We start from the raw sequence: 27,399 nt of genomic DNA on the forward strand, positions 1-27,399 counted from the left end.
TGGGTGAAGAAGTGAATTGTGAAAGTGAATAAACAATACAATAATAAACACTAACTAGAAAAGTGCATTTCATGAAGAAAATGTAAAGTGACTCAAGCAGCTCCCAAGCGGTTGTTTCCAAATGGTTACTGTGGTTTTCCAAGTGGTTGCAAGGGTTCTGCTAAGTGGTTATAATAGTAGTGTTGTGCGTTGCTGTGCAATGAGCAATCACAAATTACGTATTTATATACCAATTTCTAATTATGGAGTATGTCATCCAATTATGCACAATTATATGTTCAGTACATAATTGCATTCATTATCAATAACAATTGCAATAATCAACGTGTCTATTTTACTCCCCTCTCCAGCCTGGACTCAGAGTAACTTGTGGAAGGTGATTTATCCCAAAGACAGTAGCGGGCAGCTCTGTGGTCAGATCGGGACCCCACTGGAGTGAGTGAAACACACTCACAGTCACTCACACACGATTTGATTGAGTGTGTGTGTAGATCTGTGTGGATAAATGTCCAGAGCGGTTGCTAGAGCTGGTGGAGGCTAAACGGGAGGCAAAGAGGACATGCAGTACTACTCACAGTTTTGTAAGGAGAAAGTGAACACTGCAAAGGTGAGTTAAACACACACACACTCTCACATATACATACTTTACTGAGAAAAAAGTACAGCAGGAGATATACCATTTAACACAGCTTACAGACAGGAAATGAGTGCAGTTGTGCAGGAGCAGAAAGTAGGATACAAATTCTCTTCTTTTGAAGTTCTTTTTCTTAGTGTAAGTGATTGTGGAACAAATAGGAATTCATTTTCACTAATTACAATCTATAGGCCACCAGGGTTGTATTCTAAGTTCTTATAGGAATTCTCAGACTTTCTATCAAGTTTAATAACATTTTCAAATAAAGTAATAATTGTCGGAGTTTTTAATACCCACTTTGACATACCTCAAGATACAAGTAAGGCATGTATATCTATCTTAGCCTCTGTAGGTTTCACTCAAAATATAAAGGAGCCCACTCATTATTGCAGTCACACTTTAGACTTAATTCTGACCTTTGGTATAATCATAGATAACTTAGCCATTCTCCCCAGAGCACAGCAGTCTCAAATCATTACCTAATCTTATATGAAATTCACTTTAGTGGTAATGTACGTTCATCACCATGTTATCGTGTTAAGCGGACTATAACTTCCTCCATAGCTGGTAGCTTTATCAGAAACATCCCACAATTATCAGCTTCTGTCAGCTGTCCATCTAATCCTACCGAATTAGATATTATGACCAGGTTCTTAGAGGATACTTTTTGATCTACTCTAGATAATGTGGCTCCATTAAAAAGTATAATAATAAGGCAGAAAAAGCTGCCCTATGGTATAAAGATCATACTCAAGCTTTAAAACAGACTGTCAGACAACTAGAGTGAAAATGGTGCCTGACTAAACTAGAAGCGCTCCAGTCCGCCTGGAGGGAGAGACTTATAGACTACAGAAGAGCACTTACTGCAGTACACTCAACATATCTCTCCTCTCTCATAGAAAACAATAAGAATAATCCTAGATTATTATTTAACAAAATTTCTAAAATAATTAAGAACCAAACAGTATGCCATTAGTCTATAGCAGAAATGAGTTTATTAATTTCTTTAGTGATAAAACTGAAAAAATCAGGCAGAAAATTCAGAATGCACAGTTAAACTCTACAAACTTGCTGCCTTATAATACCAGTCTAGATCTTGAGAATATTGTAACTACTGCAGAGAGGCTGGAATTGTTTACCTTACTTCAGCAAAATGAACTAGTTAAAATTGTTTCCTCCATGGAATCTTCTACTTGTATGTTAGATCCTATTCCTACAGGTTTACTTGAAGAAATTACCAAGCCTATTCTGTCAATAATAACATGCTTATGTTATATTGAGCTAATTGAGTTGTGTTGAGTTTCATTTAGTTGATAGTTATATTGAGTTACGTGGAGTTGTATTTATTTATTGAAATGTATAGAGCTGTGTTGAGTTGATTGAGTTCTGTTGTGTTTAGTTGACTGAGTTGTGTTTGATTGACCAAGTTGTGTTGTGTGTAGTTGACCGAGTTAAGTTGATTGAATTGTCTTTAGTTGATTGACTTGATTGAGTTGTGTTGAGTTGTTTGTGTTGTTTTTAGTTGACCAAGTTGTGATACTGAGGGGTATCCAAAATCAAGGTCAACCAGTCCAAAGTCAAAAGCCAGATCACAAAAAAGTAACCATGGGGGAAGTTTAAAAATACAAAAAAGAAGGACAAAACAGAAATCACAACAATACTGAGAGAGCAAGGCCAAAGGCAAGGATCGAAAACAAACAAGGCAGTGGTCATACACAGAAATGCAAACAAACAGACTGGAAGGTTTGGTAAGACTCTGTAAACAAAGGCAATACTTTGCAAAGGTCCTGTGCTAAAGCCCGGGCTTATATACTAAACAAACATGAAACAGGGAACAGGTGAGGTGAATCACTAATAAGGTGAAGCAAACTGGTGGAGAGTCACGTGAGAGAGATCTGAAGTCACGTGATCAGGTGAGGAGTTCTGGAAGATGGAGTCTGGAGACTAGGACCACTGGAATGGAGGAAAGCGTCACATAGTGTGTAATTGCTGAGAGTCTCACAGCAGGATTGTGTTGAGTTGAGTTTATTGTTCTGTCACACTGATGTTGTTGTTTGTTTTTTATTTACAGGTGGCTCCCGAAGTCCTGAAACGTGGAATGTGCCCGGAATGGATCATACCCAGCTGGCCATGTGAGTTATTCAGTTCTGCATCAGCGTCTGTGATCTGACCTGTTTATATGCCAGAGTCTGATGCTTTGTGCGTGCGTGCGTGCGTGCGTGTGTGTAGTTATACACAGGTGTGTGCCAGGCCTGAAAAAGAAGAAGGAGGGCGTAATTGTCATCGCTAACAAAACTACCTTCACTTCCGGAGATGTCAACTTGAATTCCACTGACCTGCTGGAAGCAACAAAGTCAGTGTTAAACTCTCAGCGAGAAGCTGAATAGTTTTTTTGTTTCTGCAGGAAGTCCGACATTGTTGTAGAAGCTCAGCCCAGCCATTACACACCAACTAACATCAGCCTCACACACTGCAAAACACTACATAACACTAAAAAAAACACTGCATACCACTGTACAACACTGCATGAAGCTCTAACACACTGTACAGCGTTGCACTGCAAAAAGTACATGGTACAATGCACCATTACACTGTACAACACTGCAAACACTGTATAAGAATTATACTTAGAAGTGTATGACACTATATAACACACTGTAGAACACTGTGTAACACTGCATAAAACTATATAATACACTGCAAAACACAATAAAGTGTTGTGTGGGGCTGCAGACAGATTCCTCCATCTACCTGCAGATCCAGCTGACCTGGCTGGCCTTCAGTGAGTTTGTTGCTAACAATAAATAGTAGGATAACTATTCATATTGTTTTTATTATGTATGGTGGTTAGCTTATCTTTCAATTTGTGTGTGTTTGTCTCTCAGTGATTATCCTGTGCATCGTTGAAGTGGTCATCTTCCTCCTCCTCATCTTCCTAAGGAAGAGAATCTTCATCGCCATCGCTCTCATTAAAGAGGCCAGTGAAGTATATTTTAAAAAGGACCCTTTGATAGAAGAAGGTAAAAACACTCTTTCAATAAGTTGAGGTGGTAGTATCTAGGAGTTCCCTGTGTGCTCTGTGTGTGCAGGGGTTAGGAATGTGAGTTGGGGGCCCTTGGTCTCTTAGGTTCAAATAGATGAGGTCATGTTAAAAAGAACCATATGCTCTGTCTCCTGTTTCAACAAGAACCATATATATATGCTGTTGGTCAGTCTGTTCGGGAGGGGACATTTAGAATTGGCACAGATCCTCTCTCAGGTACTCTATAGTGCTTGATATGATACTGTTTTACTATGTAATAAACCTTTTTACTGGCAACTCAGTGTCGGCGGAGTTTTTCTTCACAACATCTAACACCATCGCCACTAAATAAACAACAAGAATTTGGCGTCACGAACTTCGGAGGTGTTGTGGCTGGCTGCATCGCTGACAGCCTCAGTGCGCTGACTCCCGCTCCAGGCCGGCTATTCAGGTGAGCGCTGGGTTTTTTCGTTGAGGCTGTTGGATGTTTGCTGTCTAGCTGCACCGTAAAGACTGTGTGGGGGCGATGCTGTGTTGATGTTTGGAGTGCTTCTCCGTTCTAAATTGGGGTTTATTGCGTTGTGCACGCCGCACTAAAAGGGGGGAGTATAATAGTGAAAAGGAAAGCTGATGCAAAAGTGTAGAATAGCCTAATTAGTAACGATAAAGTGAGCTAATTAACACCATGCAAGATTAATGAAGGTTGGGCCCTTATCTTCTTAACGGTAAGACGTGTATATCGGTCACTGCGTGAAAGTTGGCTTAGAGAAATAGTCGGATCAGGTTAGAAAACAAAAAGGGGGAACGAGAAGTGAAAAGTAAAAGCCCAGGGCCCTGGGGAATTAGATTAAGGGGAAAATAGTTTACTGGGAAAAAAAAGAAGTTAAAGAAAATAGAGAAGAGATGTGAAGAGTTAAAAAGAATAGAAAGGATATGAGTGAAAAGAGGAATAAGAAAAGGGAAGAGAATAGAGATGATAAGAGTTAAAAGTGAAAAGGAGCCGCAGATTTGGACCAAAGCCCTCTGGGAGGCGGTTTTAGACGGGCCTAAAATCCTGGAAAATCACTAGGTGAATTTCTGGGTCAGTTCTAAGGAACTGGAGGTGTGGAAGGGGCTGCCCCTACCAGTGAGGAGTAAACTGGCAGAGGTGGTTGGTCTGAAATTGACCAACCATGGCCAGTGGAGGGGACCCTTAACCCAGATGTAATTAAAACAATGCAGGTGCTTGTGTCCACATATAAGGCAGATCAAAAGAAGGGTAAAAAGGGGGAAAAACGTAAAGAAAAGAGACAAATAGAGCTTGGTATTCTCCAGTTGTTTGAAAACGAGGGACAGAAAAGGATAAAAGCGGCCAAAGATAAGAGAGATAGAGGTGCAGAAGAAATAGGAGAAAATGTAAAGGAAAGAGAAAAATTAATGGCAGAAATTAAAGCACCTTTCTCACATATGGATCCAGTAAAGAGACCCCCACATTATGAGAAGGAGGTGAAGTTTAAGGAAATCTATCCCCAGCTCCCATTGATCAGCCAGGAAGGTGAATATCGCATCAGAGATGAGGATGACCGGATAATTGAAACAGGTCAAGCGGAAACAACTATAAAGATGTATCCAAGTTCCAAAAGTAAGAAGAAAATGACACGGTTGGAAACCAAGGGGGAACTGAGGATCAGGAGGATGGAATCGGGAGATGATGGCGATCAAAGTGACCTGGAAGGGATCATGGGTGGATATGACCCTGCAGTCAGGCGAATATTGATGAGAGCGGAACAGAGGGGAGATAAAACATGGAGGAAAGAGGACTTAGGAGATGATAGTTCTAACGAGAGCGAGGATGGAGACAGTGATGAAGACTCAGAGAGTGAGGGTCTTTTGTCTTCGAAAGGGTTTTTTCCAGCGGCATCTAGTACCAGAATAGGAGAGGATAAAAAGAGAGCTTTAAGAGAGGTTGAGAGAAGTATAGATCAATGCCTTTCGTACTTGGATAAATCCATTAAACCAGAAAGCCGAAAAGCACTGGAGAACCAATTAAAGGAGCTGCAAATTCAGAAGTAGAGCTGGGGCTACCGCTGTGCTACAGAGCACTGGTGGGAGTTTTTTTAATGTATGAGAAAGCATCGTCTGTCACAATGGGCTACCCAGTGACAATTCTTACCCATCTTAGTCTTAGAAATCTCTTGAATTATGGCAAATACACATTGACTATGTCTAGACTTAGAGACTATCATAGGCTCTTGGAGCAGGAAGATGTTACCCTAGCAAGGTGTGTCACAGTGAATCCAGCTGAGAATTTGCCAACTCCAGAGGATGGTGAACCACATGATTGTGTTCAAGAAGCAGAGAAATACTCAAAGCTTAGATCAGATTTGCAAGCCCTCCCATTGCGTGAGGCGGACTTGGAGTATTGGACTGATGGGTCCTGTTATCGTGTGGGAGATAAATTGAGTGCTGGTTATGCAGTAGTAAAAGCCCAAGGGACTGAATTTGTCATTGAGAAGGCTGGAGTAGTACCACAGCCTGCATCTGCACAGCTTGCTGAACTTGTGGGATTAACTGAAGCATGTTTATTAGCGGAAGGTAAGCGTGTGAATATATATTGTGAGTCCGCCTACGCTCAAAATGTGTGTCATTTATTTGGAGCGGTGTGGAAGAACCGAGGGTTTAAGAAAACGGATGGTTCTCCAATACAGCATCACCATCAGATAATGAAATTGTTGCAGGCTATGATGAAGCCTAAAGAAATAGCGATAGTTAAGTGTGCAGCACATAAAATGGATGTGTCGAAGGTCACACAAGGGAATAAAGCGGCTGATGAGGCTGCCAAAGCAGTTGCAGGAGCTGATAAAATGGGCAAAGTGTTTTTGGTCACTCATGAAGTAGACGTGGAAGACAAAATCACACTTAGGGATGTGATTTTAATGCAGGAAGCTGCTCCTGCAATGGATAAACAGTTGTGGCTAGACCGAGGTGCTACTCAAGATTCTACTGGTCTTTGGAGAAATCATGAGGGGCTGATAATAGCACCTCCAGACCTGTTAGGTCTGATGATTCAGGAGGCGCATGGGCTAGCTCATGTTGCAAGGGGGGAAGTCAGACGAAAGATTACAAAGGAGTATGGGTTTTGGGCACCATGCTTGCTTGAACAGATTGATTATGTTATAGGCAGATGTACTATCTGCTTGAAAAATAATGTGCGAAGGGGGGTGATGGTTCCTCCTGGTTACATTCCAACTCCGAGGGGTCCTATGCATGAGTTAGTTGTGGACTTTGTTGACATGATAAAACCAGTTGAAGGTAAGAGATACATGCTAGTTGTTGTGGACAGATTTTCGCGTTGGCCAGAAGCGTGCCCAACCAAGCGAAAAGACGTTCAGTCAGTTGCCAAGTTTCTGTGTAGAGAGGTCATAAGCAGGTGGGGACTTCCAGATCGGATATCCTCAGATAATGGGAAAGAGTTTGTGGATAAGACGATGAAATTGATTTTGCAAAAATTGGGAATTAAACAGCGTCTTGGTGCAGTCTATCATCCGCAAAGTCAAGGGATTTGTGAAAAAATGAATGGGGTTCTGAAAAATCGTATTGTTAAAATCTGCCAGCACACAGGTTTAAATTGGGTAGCGGCACTTCCGCTGGCGCTAATGGTGTGTCGCTCAAGTGAGCTGCGTGATTTGCATATGACACCTCATGAGTTGGTCACAGGAAGACGAATGCCAACGCCTTCTTTGCGTACAAGTGGAAAGGGTCCAAGCGTAGCCCTTTTGGAAGATGAAATGCGAGCGTACGTTAAATATATGGCTAATTTGCATAAAAGAATATATACGTACGTTTCTGACAGGCAAAGAAAAGAGGAAGCTCAGGAGAGGCTTGATGAGCAAAAGAGGAGCACAGTGCAACCTGGAGACAAGGTGTTCGTGAAGGTGTTTAGAAGGAAGTGGTATAACGAACGCCGTGAAGGACCATTTGAAGTTGTTCGCAGTACGGGAACGGCGGTCCAGGTTAAAGGGTCTCCAACGTGGTATCATTTATCGCATTGTGTTAAAGCGCCAAGGGAAGAGGCGCCACGCTTACAGGGAAGAGATGTTGAAGGCTCAAGAGAGCCAGGAGAAAATGGGGAAGAACATGCAGAAGAAGAAGAGATGCATACAGATCTCCAGAGTCAAAATCCAGAAGAGGAGGGTGTCCAGGTTGTTGACAACGTTGATGATTCTATGTACTTTTCTGATGATGCCAGAAATGACTCTGCAGTTAATGGACAGGAAAGAAGATTTGGTGACATTGATTTTCAACATGTCCCAGAAACAGCAGAGCCTATTTCAGTGGAGAGCGAAGCGCCAAAGGTTTCAAAGGACTGTGATTCCGCTGCAGGAGAAATCAGAGATTCAATTAGACGACGAAGTCCAAGACCAGTTCGGAAAAGGGTCAGACCAAAACGTTACGAGGACTAGGGCTGAAAAGACCTTAGGGAATTCTACTTTTTAGCATTGAAGGTTACTGAAGGTATAAATATGTCACAGTTACTCACGTTGGTGCCTCAAATGATTGCAACGACATCATCCCCTTTGAAGACAGTAGTCAGAACTAAGTTAGGAAGAGCGGTTTCTCTCCCCTGTAGATGTGGAAGATTTAATGTGGGTGGTAATAATCCTCCTATGTGGAAAAATAGTCGTGGTGAAGATGTGCTGTTAACAGGACCTGAAGTTGATATGGTGCCTCGTGATCAGAGGAAGTATCTGTTGTTTAATGACTGGAGGTGGTTAAAAGTTAGAGATGATTGTTCACTTTTAGTGCGTAATGTAACATGGGAAGATCAAGGGGAATACACATGTACTTATTTTGAGCCAGAGTTGAAATTTGTTCCATTTCAAAATGTGTGGAGAGAGGGTTATATAACGCGTAAGGTAGTGGTTGTGATAGAAGATTTGAGTTCTTCGGGAATTTTCAGGGTGGCTACAAGAGTCACCACAGCAACCACTCCAAGAGTGAATATTACATTGAGGAAGCTTACTACTTTAGCTCCGGAAACAACTAAGAATGTTAATACATCAATTCAGGCTGTTACTTTAGCTACGATTTTGAAGGGGATGAATGCTACTACAGAGAAGATGCCAATTTCTTCTTTTGTTACTGGGGGAAATAGTACAAGTGAGGTTGGGCTAAAGGCAACCTATGCTAATAAAACAGTGACAACATCTCTGTCACCTAGGAAAGTTGTAAATATAACACAGACACCTGGTATGACATTATTGAACTTTAAAGAAAGAGTAAATATAACTCAGAAACCTAAGCTAAAAATAGAGCTTAGTGCGAATAGTAGTAAGGAGATTTTGGAACCTAGAGAACAGAAGGTGAAAGAGTATGATGCAGATTCATCTGTGACAGCTCAGAGGACTATTTTAGACGAGGAAGAGGGGTTTTTTGATGTTGACTGGACACCAGAGGACATGACTAACCAGTATCGTGTATTACAGAAGAGAGAAACTAAGTGGAAGGCATATGGATTTGATTCTTCGGTGTTACAAATCGCAGACCCATGGGCAGGTAGGAACTTATGGTTCCAGCAGTTAACTCATTCTGTAAGATCGGTTAGGAAGCTGAATTGTCCATGTGTGGTGAAAGTTCCAACACCAGGCACATGGCCTTCAATTTTAGAGACGGTACCAGAACCATTAAGTGCTAAATGTCAATCATATGCATTATCGTGGCTGTTATATCAGCAGCAAGCAGCAGAAGATAAGGTGATGGCTCTGTCAGTGCATCTGTTTAGGCCTAAACATAATTGTTCTTGGTTGGGAGAGTTACCATATGTGAATTTACTTGATCAGCATGAAAATATGATAACAGCGGTCCCTGATCCGTTGGAAGTTAAATTTGTGGGGGCTAAAGACAGATGGTACTCATAAGGGGCCTGGAAAGTTTATGGGAATATCAGACTGTAACAACTATATTATGGACTTGGGTAAGCGTAAATATTAGGCTATGAATGACTTGTATAAAGTGACTTTTCAGGTACCACATCGCAAACTGAGTAGAATTTTGATGGTGCGGAACCAAAAGTTGCCAGGAAATGTAACTATAGGGAATTTTAAGGATATTTGGTGGGTTTGTGGTGATAAGGCATATATATTCCTACCGTATGGGTGGATAGGATGCTGTTATATGGCGATGTTGAAGCTGCCATATGAGGTTTTTACTGTCCAGAAGGGAAAAGTTTCTGATGAGGTTCAATCTGAGGCTATTTCAGGAAGTAGGAAGAAAAGGGAACTAGCACAATTTCATAATCTGGAGTCCTATCATTGGAGGATAAGCCTAGGAGAGAAGTGGGGTATAGGATTATTTCCATGGTATGGGGTGACATTTTTGGCAGATCACATTGATAATATTACCTACACCCTACAGGGTTTTGCAAATGAGACTATAAGAGGTTTTGAATACTTGTCAAATACTCAAAAGAGTCACAGACTGACATTGCTGAAACATGACATGGCTCTTGATTATCTTTTGGCCAAACAAGGGGGCCTATGTGTGGCTCTAAACTTAACTGGTGATGCTTGTTATACTTTGATTCCTGATAGTTCTGACAATATGACTAGTGTCATAGATGCATTGAAGCATATAAGGGATGCGTTTGGCCCATCGGAAGGAGCTGGATGGTCGGCAAATGCTTGGTTGCAGGAAAAATTAGGACCATTGGGAGCAGTGTTGGTTCAGATTATGGTAGCAGTTCTTATATCCTTGAGTGTGATGTTCTGTTGCTGTACATTGGTGTTAACTTTTGCGAAGGCAATGATATTGAGATGGGTTGGAGTTGTGATGCCTGAAGATCAGGTTCAGATGCCATTATTACATAGGACTGACACAGACGATGACGAAGAAGTGGTGATAGAAGGTGAACTGATGGAGAAATATCCATTTTGAATATCTATTCTTATTATAATCTTAACATTTATTTCTTTTACTATTTAGGGTATTTAGTAGTCTCTTACTATAGAGTGGGATGATAGCAGAGGGAAATGAAAAAGGGGATTTATAACTGAGAATAATGTGAAAGTATGATACTGTGCATTTCACATTTACTTATAAGGTGTTAACCCATATGTGATGTTTCAATTTGCATCTGTTGTTTTTGCAAAAGATACTGGTTGGTGGTTTTCTTTCTTTTCTTCAAGAACAATGCTGGGGGAAGACCACTGCAAGAGTGGCTGGATCTTTGGGGACCCTGATGTTCATGGACAATAAGATTGGACTGAAGGACTTTAAATAAGGACACAGTGATACGATGCCCAGAGTCAACACATCATTGACACTACACTGAGAGTCGACGCTGCTGAGGAGTTGTAGTGTGATACATTTTTATGTCTTCATATGTATTTGCATAGTATTGGATTTTGTTATGTCATATGGTAAGGGGTGATATTGATAGAGGACATTTATAAGAAAGTGATAATCATAGTAAGACATACTAGTTGGATTGAGTTGTTTATTGCATGAGTAGTCCTTAAATTTATAATAGGCTCTTTGTTTAATTGTTTGAAGACGGATGTTTTCTGTTATGGGGTAAGTACATTGGGACCTCAGATGTTTTTTTCTTTTTTCGGATGCTTAGGGATAGGGGTGTTAGGCAGGGAAAGGTCCATTGGAAGGTCCGATGGGTCGACCAGCCTGAATGTGGACATTGTTTTGATTTTATTTTCTGAGGTTTCCATATGTATTTGCTTAAGTCATATCCATATACAATTTGTCAGAATACCTCCTTTAAAGTGGTCTGGAATACTTTATGTGGTCGCCTAAGGCAGAGGGGCCGTGAGAGAATTTTTCCTGTCTAGATTGTTTGAGGGATATTTCAGGAATGATAAGCTGCCGGACAGGTTTTTTCGCTCTCACACTCCAGAAAGCTGTTGCATTGCTAAGGTTATGCTATAGGAAGAATTGTTATTTAGTTACAACTACAAATATGTATAAGCTACTTGTTTGTTTTTCGAGACTTTAAGGAAGTCTCGAAGGGGGGAAAATGAAGTATATTTTAAAAAGGACCCTTTGATAGAAGAAGGTAAAAACACTCTTTCAATAAGTTGAGGTGGTAGTATCTAGGAGTTCCCTGTGTGCTCTGTGTGTGCAGGGGTTAGGAATGTGAGTTGGGGGCCCTTGGTCTCTTAGGTTCAAATAGATGAGGTCATGTTAAAAAGAACCATATGCTCTGTCTCCTGTTTCAACAAGAACCATATATATATGCTGTTGGTCAGTCTGTTCGGGAGGGGACATTTAGAATTGGCACAGATCCTCTCTCAGGTACTCTATAGTGCTTGATATGATACTGTTTTACTATGTAATAAACCTTTTTACTGGCAACTCAGTGTCGGCGGAGTTTTTCTTCACAACATCTAACACCATCGCCACTAAATAAACAACACCAGCAAGTGAGCACAGAGCTTGTATCACCCCCTCACCCACACGCAGTGACAACAACAAAGTGTAGAAAATTATATCAGATTATGATATACTTGCGAAAGCTGCACACTGAGTGAGATTATAAAAAAGAGCTAATGTAACATTGCATGCTGGCTAACTCACCTAGCATGAACAGTAAAAACATAAAAGTGAACAAAATTATGTCAGATAATGATGTACATGAGAGTATAGTGCTACACACTGATCTATAGTGTTTAAGTGTATATAACTTCAACAGTGATAGTGGAGTGAACTGTGTAGCTTCAGTTAGCAGCGAGCTAACATTGCAGTTAGCAAGCTGGCTATTTTGCCTACTATAGTCGTAAAAACACAAGCGTTGAGATGATAATACAGTTTCAGGACTGACTGTGTATCATACAGTCTCTCATTATGTGTTTATTTATAGTCAGTGGTGATGAACTGCTTAAAGGTTTGTGCATAAACACAGCTAAAATAGCTTTTTCTCAGTTTTGGTGGTTCAGTCAGAGCCTGTGTCTGAAACTGGATCCCCTCGTCTCTAGTCAGTGCACTATTTTGGAGTTCCAGTATTTTTTTGGTGGTGTCTGAACACATGCAGAAGATCCAGTGCACTCAAACAGAGCACACAGTGCACCTCAATAAGTAGTGAACAACCGATGTGCCCTAGCAGATATGCGATACCCATAATGCACTGCATTGGTTGTTTTAAAGATTCACGAGCAACTTGCTAAACTTGGCTAAAACCAAACACTTCCTTTAGTTTTAGAAAGTATTTCACTCACAAAAAAACACACACAAAAATGACCTGTATGTTTCCTTTTTTCTACAGCAAACAGGTTTCAGGCAGTATGGACACTAACGTTACTGCTACTGAGCGCTGATTGGTTAGCATTACTGTACTGAGTGCTGATTGGTTGGCATTATTGCTACTAAGCATTGATTGGTTAGCATTACTGTACTGAGTGCTGATTGGTTGGCATTATTGCTACTAAGCATTGATTGGTTAGCATTACTGCTACTGGATGCTTATTAGTTAACATTACTGCTGCTGAGCACTTATTGGTTAGCATTACTGCTACTAAGTGCTGATTGGTTGCCATTACTGCATTCTGCTCAAAGGTCACTCCATTGAACTTCATTCATTGCGACAAATTCTATTGAAATTAATGTAATTTTGCTTGCAAAGTTCGCTGGCAAACACAAGTATGAGTGCACCTTAAACCCTATAATGTTCTCAACCATTTGGTAGAGCACATTTTGAGTCACTATACACGCCACAAAGTGCCATCTCAACCTTTTGGTAGACGTGAATATTTGAAAAAAAATTGTGGGGTCAAAAAACTAAAAAAAAACACCAATTGTTTTTATTCTTATCCAAACAAATAAAAATACAAAAATAAAACTCCATTGCTTTTTTCTTGGTGAGGACATTAAAGGGTTAAAGAGAATTTGGGTTTGAGAAAGATGTTAAATAAATTATTCTAATTATGTTTTATTATTTTTGTTTTATAAAAATGTATAAACTTGAACAACATGCAAATAACATTTTACGTGAAAGAGAACACACTGTACAGAATACACTGACAGATAATACATTTTTTTGCCAAAATCAGTGCACAATTCCTGTTTATTTGCTAAATGTAATTAGAAAAAAAGTATTTGCATAAGATTGCAAATAATGTTGCTGTCCAATGAAAAACATGTATCTCCATTTTTGGTGATTTTTACTGTTCTGCATCATTTGAGCTCAGCAGCTGTTCTTTACACTGTGGGAATTTCATTATGATTGGACCAACAGAAGCCCCAAAATTGCTTAGAATAAAAACTCTTTCCATCAAACTACATTGAAAGCAAAGAACATTTTGCCCTCTCCTGCAAAGTTACTATTTTGGAGATACTTGTTTTCCTTTAGACAGTGGCAATATGAATATTTTTTTTGTAAATTATAGTTGTGGTAGTTATACGCATGTTATAGTTGTGTTATTGTAATTATCACCCCATCTGTGTCATGTGATGTCATCGCTGTTCTACCCTCTGCTGACCTTTGCCCTTGTGTCTCTGGTGATCGTGTACTGGGCCGTCACCGCTGTGTATCTACATCAGAGCTACACACACTCTTATAGCACAACTGACTCACCACACAGATTCAATTTAACAATAAAAACAATAAAGGTTGGAGCGTGAGCCTGCTGCTGCTGCTGAAAAACATCCTGTAGGAAACCACTCAGGTGCCAGAATGTAACTGCTGCACCATTTAAGGTGGAACGAAAAATTTGTGGTTTCTGACACTGTGCATAGACCATAGAAACATTCAGCATAGCTAAAAACAGTAGCGGCAGCGCCTTGAAGCCTGAATTTCTGTTCTTTATTTTCATAATAATGTGATTAATGATGTCTCTCTCTCTCTCTCTCTCTCTCTCTCTCTCTTTCAGGTATCACACAGGACAAAATCAAACAGCTGATAAAAATAAATAAATAAAATATGTTGGGCTGCCATCCAGTCAGCTGCTTGTTGCAGTTATTTCAGTTATTATATGGTTGTTGTTATTTACAGGCTCTGTAATTTATCTAAATTTGTCTTTATTTTGATCCATGCAGTTCATAAAATATAATTGACCCCCGTGTTGTCTCTCTCTCCCAGTTGCTGAAAACAGAGTAGCTAAGTTCTTCCTGACCTGCCTGAAGTGCTGCTTCTGGTGTTTGGAGAAATGCATTAGGTTCCTTAACAGAAACGCCTACATCATGGTACGATTGTCTGTACTGACTGTTTGCGGTTCCTGTATTTTTTTTTTTCTTCTCTATCTGTACTTTTTGGATGACAGTACTTTTATGTTCACTTAAGTTCCTTTCTAATACATTTGCAACATAACTTTTTTATTTTTAAATAACCAATGGAGAGCAAAACGTTCTGCTTTTCACAACTTCCAAACCGAGGAAACTGTTAGCTTGCTAACTAAGCTAATCTTTTGGAATAACAAACACAACAGCTCTTTATTAATCCTAAATCTGTTGTTTATATCGCTGTTGTCGGACGAAAACCTTGTATTTCCAAAATGATAACTTTACAGGAGAAGGAAAAAACCTACTTTACTTTTAATGTAAGCCAATGGAACCAGACCTCTTCCAAGTCATTTTAGGTCATTTCTTTTAATCCATTCATCGTGATCTTAACATACAACGTAAAGGGTAATAACTGTTTTCAAATTATGTCAAAAACGTAAAAACATCCAAAATGGAGACACAAGGTTTTCTTCTGACAACATCGACATGTTTTACTTTAAGTGCTTGTTAGTTAGCTAATTTGGCCAGTGTCAGCTACCGTTCAAGCTAAGGTAATGGGGAACTCATTGATATCTTAGCATATTGGAACTTTAGCATAAAAATACTCAAGAACCTCAAAATAATTACCGTAGTTTTACTCCTATACTTCTCTTAAACCTATTTGTTCCTATTTATTCTTGAGTCATTTTCTTTATTAACACTTTTACTTTAAACACATTTATCACTAGGTAGCTTGATCTCACTATGATTTATCACTCCTTACAGACTGTTAGAAAGCTGTACATTATACTTTTACCATTAGAGAGTAAAAGTAAGTGTACTTGCACTTGCTATCTAAGCTAATGTTAGCCAGATAACTGTTGACCATTTAGAATAACAAGCAGAAAAGCTCTATTAAATCTAAATCTGAGGTTTGTTTTATTTTGAGTGCCTGTTAGCTAATTTAGCAAATGTCAGCTAATGTTCAAACTAGGCTAATGGGTTAGCTTATTATTACTGAAATCTTAGCATCTTAGTTAGAGCTTATTTGTGTGAGGAAAATGTTCCTTAAATAAGCTCACAGTGATTGTCAGAGTAGTTTTTACTCTTCTACTCTTTTTCTCTTAAATCTGTTTATTGTTCAGTCATTTATTAATAATTTTACTTGTATTGGAGTGAATGTATCAGTACAGTGGTGGCTAATCTTAGTTAAGTAGGATTTTTACAGTGCTCCTGTTTGAAAGCTGTGAAGTTAATTTTAGTATTGATGACTCTGCATCTCAGAATTAAAGGTTAATAATGATTTTTCACTCATTCTCTTTCCCAGATCGCCGTTTATGGTAAAAACTTCTGCACGTCTGCTAAGAATGCTTTCTTCCTCCTGATGAGGAACATTGTCCGGTGAGAGAAACTACACATCACACGGTGCTGTTACTCAGCCAGTATTAGACAGAGATAGTCGATTACAGAAGAATAATCAGCAGGAGTGATTGTACTTTGTTACCATACTGAATGTACTCTTACACAATTACACTTCTTAGAAAAAAATCAGACTTTTATACTCCGTACAAATTTGTTTAAACATTATAGACAAGCTTTAGTTTTTGCAAAATATACATATAATTTACAGGTTTAAGCAGATCCCTTAAACATTTCACATAAGATGAATACTTAAGATGGTTTTTGTAAGTGGCCATATTTTGCTAATGTATTATACCAGTTGAGTTACCACACAATTAATTTTCAAAAAGGTTAGTTAAGGTTAAAAAAATAAATCCTGCCTTACTTTTGACTAAAAAATTCAGCTTTTAATTGATTTTGAAACAGTATACACTTTTTCTCTACTTTAATTTATTTTAGTGTTTTTTGTGTTTAATTATCAGTAATTGAATAGTTACTGTAATAAAGTCAAAGTGAGCTTTATTGTCATTTTTTTGCTCATATCAGTTGTGTTGAGAAAGAAACTAAATTAAAATCTCCAGTACATGGTGCTACATTTAACACACAACAGCAGCAGACAGACAATAAATACAATAAACTCAAACTATTCAAACACTATACAATAAATTCTTCTCTAAATATTTACAAACTACAGCTATACAACTATACAGCCATTGAGCTCAGGACAATAGAGGAAACAGACCACAGTGTTGGTCCACAGCAACACTGACAGTTCTGTGTGTATATGTTTCTCAATGCACTGATAATTTGCAGTAGGTTTGCAACGCAATCACCAACATCAATAAAACTGCAGACAGTAAAGTGAGTGCAGAAGTGAAAGTGCAGCAGATAAAGTGAGTATTGGGGCTGAGGTAGCAGATCATTGCAACGTTTAAAGGTCCATCAGGTAGATCCGTTCAGCCGCCTGACCGCCTGCAGGAAGAAACTGTTTCTGAGTTTGGAGGACTTGCCCCGATGCTCCGTCGTCTTCTCCCAGATGGGAGTAATGTAAACAGTCCGTGTGATGGAAAGATCTTTTCCGTAATAAATTCCTGCTTTGTGTTTCAGGGTGGCCGTGCTGGACAAAGTGACAGACTTCCTGTTGTTTCTGGGAAAGCTGCTGATAGTGGGGATCGTGGGTGAGTGCCGAGAGCGGCTGAATAAAATATAGCAATAAAACTGAAAGCCGTTCCACACGAACTAAACCAAACCTCACAGAAAAGCAGGAATCTGCTGTTCACAAAACTGTTCACATAGTTTTTGTGTTGTCTCTGTTACACTTCACCTTTTTTTATACTTCAAATGTTTTTGCTTCATTGAAACACAACCAAAACAGTGAAATGCAGTGAACACACAAGACTGCATTTAAACATGCAGAAAATGAAACTAAGATTAATTACACTGATTTGACGTTGTTTAAAGTGCTGCACAGTGTAAAACAGTATAGCTGTAACTTTATTACACTGCAAGGTGGACTGTTTTGAATTCAAAATCTGTTGAAATGATGTCAGTACCTCAAAAAAAACGTGGGACAAGTGAGCAGACAAAAATACAGAAAAATGACAAAAAGAGGAAGAATAAAGTTGTAATGATTTCTGTTACGAGGAAAGGAACATGCTATTTCAGCACAAACCTTGGGTTTATTCACTGCTATGTGGCCACAGCTTGCCTTACATAAGGGATGTGATGCTAAGCTAAACCGTCAGCCCCCCTTGGACCCCACTTCTCTCCAGGAACTTAGCATAAACAGTCAGCTTAATTCCACCTTTACAGTAAAAGTCTATCCACTAAAAATAACCCAGAAAAAAACACTGTGGAAAACAAACCCAAATAACATGCACCCATTTTCTGAACTTGCTACAATATAAATCAGATAACAATAGTGTTGCGCATTGCAAAGCGCTGAAAAGCTGTGAGATGGGGATGCCAATTAGAATGGTACTAATTGCATGGCCAAATCATCACACCTGCCTTAAACGTGTTAGTGAAGTTGGCTTCCTGTTTAGCAGCTCCTTATTCAAATTTTCTGTTCCGCCCTGCTGCACCATTTAAGGGAGAGGGGAAAAAATGAAGAAGCTCATATGAGTTGACTCTCTTAAAGCTCAGAGTAGGGCGAGATGGTCAGCAACGTATCTGAACGAGTGGCCCAGGATGAGCTAGAAGAGACAGAAAGGTGAGGAGACATGTCAGCTGTCGAGTTCCTCTGTTTACAGTTTGTTATAAATTGTTTCTGCAGCTCTCACTGTGATCTCAGCGGTTCTCACCACATATTCACCCACAGTTTGGGTTTTCACTTCTGGCATGAGCATAAAAACAGCTTGTGCAGCTTGCAGGATGTTAATTAGTGTGATCTGATGATACATTTGCTGAAATAATTTAGAAAAGTAGTAACTTTGGATGTGTTTTCTCTCCTGTCAGGAATCTGTTCTTTCTTCTTCTTCACGGGGAAGATAAAGGCTGTGGAGGAAGCGACTCCGTCACTAAACTACTACTGGGTTCCCCTCCTGGTGAGATCAGACACTCACTGTTCACTAGCTTTAGCATTATACCACAATAATATAGGTTGCATTCAGATCAGCTTTCTATTATTATTATTATTATTATTATTATTATCAGATCTATGAAATTGTTTAGCATTAGTATTTATGACATACCACAATAATACAGACTAGTTTAGATCAGCTTTCCATTCTTATAATCTCATTATTATAAGCATTCAGATCAGGTTATTATTTGTAGTATTAAGAAAAGTGTGTCTCCATGTTGGTAGGTGAGCTGTAACTCTGTGCTCTCATAGGGCTTGTCTTATCACCATTACTGCAGATACAGCCCTGCAGGTGGATAAACACCAACAAAACAGACAAGAATGACCATGAAAAAAGATGAAAACAGGTGGACACTTTAGATACAGTGTCCAGCAAACACTATGAGGAGAAGATTAGCTTTATCTATGGACTGGATCCATATAATGTTAACCTCCATATCTCAAATATTCAGAGAATTCCAGTTCGTGAGATTTTACACAAACTACTTAACACTGACTTATGAGTACTCCAGAAAAAAACGTGTATTACTGCCTTTGCTGGGTCAATTATGGCTTTATTATCTCATAATAATCCATATCTGCCAAAAGTTTCCTGCCAAAATGGTGGCAGTGCGACTGCACAATGTCACTGGAATACTTTGAATTATGAGTATTAATGATATACCAAAATAATACAGGATTAGATCACTTCTCTGGGATTTTTTAGCATTAGCTTTATTGATATAGCCTAAGCTTAGTTCCTGCTGTGTTGTTGTGGTATACCAGGATATACTACTATGTTACTGAATCAGCTGTGTTTATCTTAGCGGGAGAAATATTAGCAGGTTGTTTCACTGCAGCGTGTGTTTGTCTCTCCAGACGGTGGTGTTTGGCACCTACCTCATCGCCCACGGCTTCTTCAGGGTCTGCGCTGTGTGTGGACACTCTGTTCCTGTGCTTCTGTGAGTGTTAAAGCTTTATTTATTCTGGAAGAGAAAACACAGCGCTCAGCTTGCAGAAATAAAAACTTCTGTCAGGAGAGATACAATATGCTAAAAACTGACCCAAACATTTAGGGACACCTCACCATCTTTTAAATGCTTTATCAGTGTTGACTGATTATTTAAGGTGAAAAAATTTAAAAATTAATGGTTAATGGAACTCTTGCCATTTCCACTGTCAGTGCCAGAACTTTCCATCACTGCTCCATAAAAAGCAGTGGAATATCCGGTTTGCCGTCGACTGCCAACATGCAAAGGTTCTAAAATAGGTGCAAATATTTAAATGTGTGATACTGTTTCCCTCTAAAGATCCCTGACTAGGCTTTAACTTGAGAATTTATTGTAAATCAGAAAAGAAAGCTTGACCATTTGGACTCAAAGCGCTTTGAAAAGCTACATGTGATGGGCATATGGTATATGACCGATAGAACACTGGAAGTGAATATATTCACAGCTGTGATACGGTCACAGTAAATCATCCCAGCTGTGATTTAATTCACTATAACTCACCTCATCCGGTATTCTGCTGCCTGTTTAACAACAGTTCCGTTGCCATTTTCCGAAAAAAAAGTAGTTTCAGCAGCTTTTAGTAAAATGACTATTGTAATTACTTTGCAGCTGGTGAAAGGTGCAGGTATGGTAAAGAAAAATGTGCTGATATCGGGTAGAACAACATTTAAAGCAGGAAGAACATTTTTCAACCAATCAGGTTGGGTGAGCGGAGCTAAGTATTAGGATTTGAACTGGTTTTATCCACCTTACTGTATGTGCTGATGCTTTATGCTTACTGTAACACTCCTGGCTGTTTTCTCCTCTTTTCACTTCCACGTTTCTGAAATGCTTGTAAGCTCTTTTCGACTGGCTTTGAGTCTAATCCTTTTCTGTTTCTCTCTTTTCTGCATCGTCTCGCTCTTCCCACCCTGCTGCGTCTCTGCCACCTCTCTGCTCTCACTATAAACCACTAACCCAATAACTGCACCAACCCAAACCCGCCGGACCGAAGGCGAGGACCTAGAGGAATGACGGCTCGTCTGAATGACCGTACTTCATGTCTCCTGAGCTGCATGAGATCCTGTCCACAAGCAAAGTAGAAGAGGTTGATTGTGCAGCGACGGAGCAGGAGAAGGTGGTGCTGCTGCTGGAGAACGGTGAAGTCCATCTGAAGCAGCAGGACGTTCTCAAACAGGAGAATGAAGAGGAGACGGCGCTGACGCAGGAACCACCGCAGGAGGAGGCCACAGCGCCTAATACCCTGGAAGTGCAGGAGGAGAAAGCTGAAGAACAGGAGGTACAGCAGGAAGCAGCGCTGCCGCTGGAGACTCCGCGAGAAATGGTGCATCAGAACGGCCCTCAGGAGGCTGAGGCGAAAGAGACGGAGGAACCAGAACAAGAACATCAGCAGCAGCAGGAGAAGCCACAGCCAGAGCTCCAGCAGCCAGCAGCTGAAGTGGAAGAAGCGAAGCCACAGGAGAACGGCCCTCAGGAGAGCGAGGCTCCACTAACACCTCAGGACTAACACTTATGCTAGCAGACTGCGCAGTCAGTCCAGTCTAGCAAAACAGAACCTCACAGCTAAAACCTGGTTTACTTCAAGTGATACTTTTGCAAAAAAATCTAGTTTACAACTAATGTAGTCAATCAGCCAAAATACATTTAGTTTTCCTTGAGGTTAGCACTGAAGCTACGAAGCTAACGTAGGTAACAAGTAATGGAACACCAGTTAGCATGGGTTGTCCAAATCATCATTTGTCCATTTTACAATACATCATACGTTTTCAGAAAGTCTTTTTGAAATGAACTCATGCTGTAAAAAAGCTCCACACAAGCCGTTATGCATCTGATCCTAGACCATGATGCATAGAAGTGCCTATACAGAATGAATCTATAGATTAGCTCAGTGTGAAATTGCTTAGTTTAATCAGAACTCAAAAAAGCAGACAATATGTAGAGAGAACTGCCTCTCAGTAATGTCTTTTGGGTCTGTCAGGCATTAGAGGGCGCCCCTGAGCAAGTCCAAAATGAATGGGTTTCTATGGAGCTTTTGTGCCAAATCACAGTTTTTAAATTCTTAATAATTTTTCATGTAGAAAAATGCACTAATCTGCTCAACACAGAACATCATACAGTCTTTCAGCACTGCTGCTATATTTTCAAATTCCACTTATAGGACTTTATGTACATTCATGATGTCAATGAGAGCAAACAGCTTCACTCAGCTTACCAACCAATCAGCACAAGTGGCAGTAACGCTAATCAATCAGTAGCATTAACGCTAACCAATTGGTAACTCTAACTAATCAGTAACATTAACGCTAACCAATCAGCAATCAGTAATATTAACACTAACCAATCAGTAACTCTAACCAATCAGCAATGAGTAGCAGTAATGCCAACCAATCAGCAATCTAACCAATCAGCACTCAGTAGCAGTAATGCCAACCAATAGCAGTCAGTAATGGCAACCAATCAGTAATGCTAACCAATCAGCAATCAGTAACCCTAACCAATCAGCACTCAGTAGTAGTAATGCTAACCAATCAGCACTCTGTAGCAGTAATGCTAAACAATCAGTGCTCAGTAGCAGTAATGCGAACCAATCAGCACTCAGTAGCAGTAATGTTAACCAATCAGCACTCAGTAGCAGTAATGCTAACCAGTCAGCACTCAGTAGCAGTAATGCTAACCGATCAGCGCTCAGTAGCAGTAACGCTAACCAATCAGCACTCAGTAGCAGTAATTCTATCCAGTTAGTACTCAGTAGCAGTAATTCTATCCAGTTAGTACTCAGTAGCAGTGATGTTAGCGTCCTGCTGCCCAAAACCTGTCGCCTGTAGAAAAACGGAAAGATACAGGTAAGTTTTCTATTAACTTTTTAGGACTGCCAACTCTTACGCATCTCACGCAGTTTGGTCTAATCTCACGTTCTCATGCCGCACTGCACATTTCTCACACATTTTTACAAAATGACCTGCAGATCTGGCAGCAACAGTTTACCTGAATGCAAATGAAAGAGATCGCTCTGACTAGTGAGTTACTGCTGGTCCATGTGTGTTGTAGATCAGTGGAGGCGGGGCTGGTTTCCATAGCAACGGGGAACCAGTGCGTGAACTGGCCGCAGAGCACTTGTGTTGGAGAACAGCGAAAACCTTCACTAAACACACACCAGACAGACGAGAACTGAAAGAATATAACCAACTGTACTGTAGGTGATGGACTCGTGCCTAATTATTATTGTGAATTATCGTCTAAGTCATTTCGGAGAATGCACTAATAAAGAGTTTAGTGTTGCGATGTTTACATTAAATAAAAACAGGCAAAAAAGAGAACCCTGGTTTACATGAGTACCAGCTATAGGGCCAAACCATGAAGTGAAATTATTTAATATAAAATGGTGAAAAATAAATCTAACAATGTGAGTAAAATTGATAGTTTTTATTTGCTATGTTAAAAATGGATCTTGCAGTACTACAGCAGGATTTATGAATGAATCTGAGAGTAATGAAAATAGTTGATGCCGTTGATGCACTTTAAGCTCACATGCGCAGAATTGTGTAGCGTCTTAATTTAGGAAAAAAGAAAGAGAGTTTCTGTGATCTGGCTGTGGTTGCTAGGCTAAACACGGAGATGCAACTATAGTAACGTGGAATGAGACACTTTTGAAATATGAGACTCTCTGGATGTTAATTTTGTTATAATATAATTACTTTATTAGAACTTCATTCTGGATATTTAATTATAATACTTAATTTTGTTAAAACTTAATTCTGGATGCTAATCTTAGTGTCAGATTTGAACAGACGTGTATCCAGCGAGAGCTTCACAGCTTCTGACAGCGTCCACTGTTTTGGTCTCACTGCTGTGTTTATGGTGAATATTCAGCCTTCTGTGTGATTTTGTGTGTGTGTGTGTGTGTTTCTGCAACTTTTTGATCGGCTGATGTGTTTCGTTGTTGCCTTCAGTCTGTTTCTACCTCTCTCTATCTCTCTCCTTTTTCTACCTTTGTATGTATGTCTCTCTCTCAGTGCTCAAATAAAACTTAGACTTACAGCCTGACAACACTGAGTCTCACTCTGAGCGACATTCAGCCCAGCGTTATTATAGGTCACTAAAACTAACAGTAAAAACAGTGAAAAATGTGCTCACAGAAACTAAATCAAAACTGTAACGTCCACTGCAAAACCTAAACTAAACAGAATTACTAATAATGAACTTTGTTTTTGTTTAGGAGTGTATATCTGTGTTTCATACTTTAGGAAAGCTGGAGTTCTGTCTACTGTTCATTTTTATTCTACTCTTATCAAATCCCTGCTATTTACATTTACATTTACAGCATTTAGCAGACGCTCTTATCCAGAGTGACTTCCAAAAAGTGCTTTGTCTATCCAGAGAAAGTATCTTTGCTAGTTACCAATAGGTTAGAGAGAAAGCCAGTCCTGAGCTCAGATACTGGTAGAATCAGGAAGTCATTATAGACACCTAGAGAAAAAGGAACAGAGTTAAACACAGAGCAGTGCAATACAATACATAAGTGCTGTACAATACATTACAATCAATACTTAATTCAGTGCTCATTTAAGTGCTGTATAAAGAGATGTGTCTTCAGTCTGCGTTTGAAGACAGCGAGAGACTCTGCTGTACAGACAGGCAGTGGGAGTTCGTTCCATCACCTGGGTGCCAGCACAGAGAACAGTCTTGATGCTTGCCTTCCACGCTCCTTGAAGGATTGCGGGTCAAGCCGAGCTGTACTCGAAGCTCGAAGGGCTCGTGGTACAGTTCGAGATTGTACCATTGCCATCGAGTGGGGAGGGGCTGGTCTATTTTTGGCTTTGTAGGCAAGCATTAGGGTTTTAAATATGATGCGTGCAGCTACAGGAAGCCAGTGAAGGGAGCGCAGCAGTGGAATGACGTGGCTGAACTTGGGGAGATTGAAGACGAGCCGTGCTGCTGCATTCTGGATGAGTTGCAGAGGCTTGATGGCCTGCATTGGAAGACCAGCCAAGAGCGAATTGGAGTAGTCAAGCCTTGAGATGACAAGAGACTGCACTAGCACCTGGGTGGCCTCTCGAGTGAGAAAGGGTCAGATCCTCCGGATGTTGTACAGGAGAAATCTGCATGACCGAGTTAGGTTCGCAATGTGAGTCGAGAACAATAACTGGCCATCCAGAACCACACCTAGACTTCTTGCCTCTACAGACGGGACAATCGGAGAGTTCTCAATTGAGATGGCAAGATCATGATGAGGACCTGTAGTTGCAGGGATGAATAGCAGCTCAGTCTTGCTAGGATTGAGCTTCAGGTGGTGAGCTGCCATCCATGAAGAGATGTCAGACAGACATTCCGAGATCCGACTGGAAACCTGTGTGTCAGAGGGCGAGAAAGAAAGCATTAGTTGAGTGTCATCAGCATAACAGTGATAAGAGATGTGATGATATTACATTGCCAAGAGAGCTAGTGTAAAGAGAAAAGAGAAGAGGACCTAGCACCAAGCCTTGTGGGACACCAGTGGAGAGCCTGCATGGAGAGGATGTGGACCCTCTCCATGTTACCTGATAAGAGCAACCCTCCAGATAGGACTTGAACCATTTCCACGCAGAGCCAGTGATTCCAAGGTTGGTGAGGACGTCCAGAAGGATTGTGTGGTTGATCGTCTTGAAAGCTGCTGAGAGGTCAAGAAGAATCAGGACAAATGACAGACTGGCTGATCTTGCTGACTGAAGCTTCTCGGTCACTGCTATAAGAGCAGTCTCTGTTGAGTGCGCCCGTTTGAAGCCAGACTGGTTGGGGTCCTGGAGCTGGTTCTGTGTGAGAAAGAAAGACAGTTGTTTATAGACTGCACGTTCAGGAATTTTTGAAAGGAAAGAAAGAAGTGATACCAGTCTGTAGTTGTTGACATCAGAGCTGTCAAGCGTGGGCTTCTTCAGGTTGGGAAGTACTCTTACAGTCTTCAAAGTTGATGGAATTTCACCTGATGACAAGGACGTGTTAATGAGAAAAGTGATGAAGGACAGTAGAACCTTGGAGATTGACTGGAACAATGCGGATGGAATGGAATCCAGTGGGCAGGTGGTTGGGTTACTGGATTTAATCAGTTGAAGGACAGCATCTGTGGAAAGAGAAGAAAAAAAGGTTAAGGGATTGAGAACGAGAGGAGGAGGTCTAGTGGAAGGAGTGGGGACAGAGGGAAAAGATTGGCGGATTCTATCAACCTTCTCCTCAAAGAATAATCACACCGTTCATTATAATACTGAAACTAAATATGAGCTAAACTACAATTATTACTACTAAAATTATTATTACTAAAATCGATTGACACTGAACTGAAAACAAAAACTAACTGAAAATAAAACTGAAACTAAACTGCAAACTAAAACTGAAACTAAACTGAAAACTAAAACTGAAAGTAAACTGCAAACTCAATCTGAAACTAAACTGAAAACTAAAATTAACTGAAACTAAACTGAAAACTAAAACTGAAAGTAAATTGAAAAAACTAAAACTGACAAACTAAACTAAAACGTAAAACTGAAACTAAACTGAAAACTAACTGAAAATAAACTGAAACTAAACTGAAAAACTAAAACTGACAAACTAACTAACTAACTGACATTTTATTTGGGAATGTCAGTTAGAATGTCAGAGTTTCATTCTGAATGTTCTACAGCTTTCTCAATCAGAATCTTCTTCAGTTCTCCTTATCGTTGTAACATTTCTACAGTTTTATTCACAGCTTCCCGCTGATGATCTGAAAGCTGTGAAGATGTTCAGGACGAGCAGATTATAGTCATTTATACATTAATGTAAATCCAGATTAAGTGTCTGTCTTAAAACATTCTGAACTGTAGTGTTTAATATAAAAGTGTGTGTTACTCTAAATGAGAGCAGTAGAAGAATTTATAATATAACAGATCAGCACTGATTCACAGAGAAGGTCCATTTCAGCAGGTTCTTCAATCAGGCTCTGATTAATCGTGAGAGCTCCTTTCGTAGTGAGTGAGTTAGAGGTTTACACTGTTACTTTTTACTGCTGAGCTGATTTTGGTTCTGATTTAATGGTTGTTCCCTCAGTGGAGGATCTAGAGCGCAACGATGGATCTGCAGAGAGGCCGTACTTCATGTCCCAGAACCTCCTCAACACGCTAAAGAAACCCAATGAGAAGGTCAAAACTGCCTGGACGACTGAATAAACCTCCAGAGAGAAGAGACAAAGGAGAAAAACAGGAGGAGAAAGTGGGAGAACTCAGCAATCAGAGATGGTTTTATTTGTATTAACAGTGTGGAATCCAGTCGGGTCACTTCACTGTTCATTCTGACCAGCCGTTTCAAACAGTGCAGAGTATAATGTGAGTTTTGGGCTGTTTCATTGTTACTGAGTGTTACATTTGTATTTTGAGGTTAAATTCTTTTGTGTATGTCTGTTCTGACTGTAAATTTGGTTTGTTTACCTTTTTCTCACATGTTGTTTGTGTTTTAATGTATGAAGTCCAGTCTTGAGTTTACCTTACAGCAGCCTCGCACCACTCAGTATTTCATATCAGTACGTATTGATAATCTATGTATATTGATAATCTGTAGGTTAGGAGTGATGGATCAGGCTGCT

General features: G+C 40.0%; 1 pseudogene; it reads left to right on the forward strand.

Moving 5' to 3' along the window:
- Nucleotides 1-304: 304 nt before the first annotated feature.
- On the forward strand, nucleotides 305-27,320 carry LOC118807663 (annotated as a pseudogene).
- The last annotated feature ends 79 nt before the right edge of the window (nucleotides 27,321-27,399 follow it).

This window comes from Colossoma macropomum, unplaced genomic scaffold, assembly GCF_904425465.1.
Source record: "Colossoma macropomum unplaced genomic scaffold, Colossoma_macropomum, whole genome shotgun sequence".
NCBI lineage: Eukaryota > Metazoa > Chordata > Actinopteri > Characiformes > Serrasalmidae > Colossoma > Colossoma macropomum.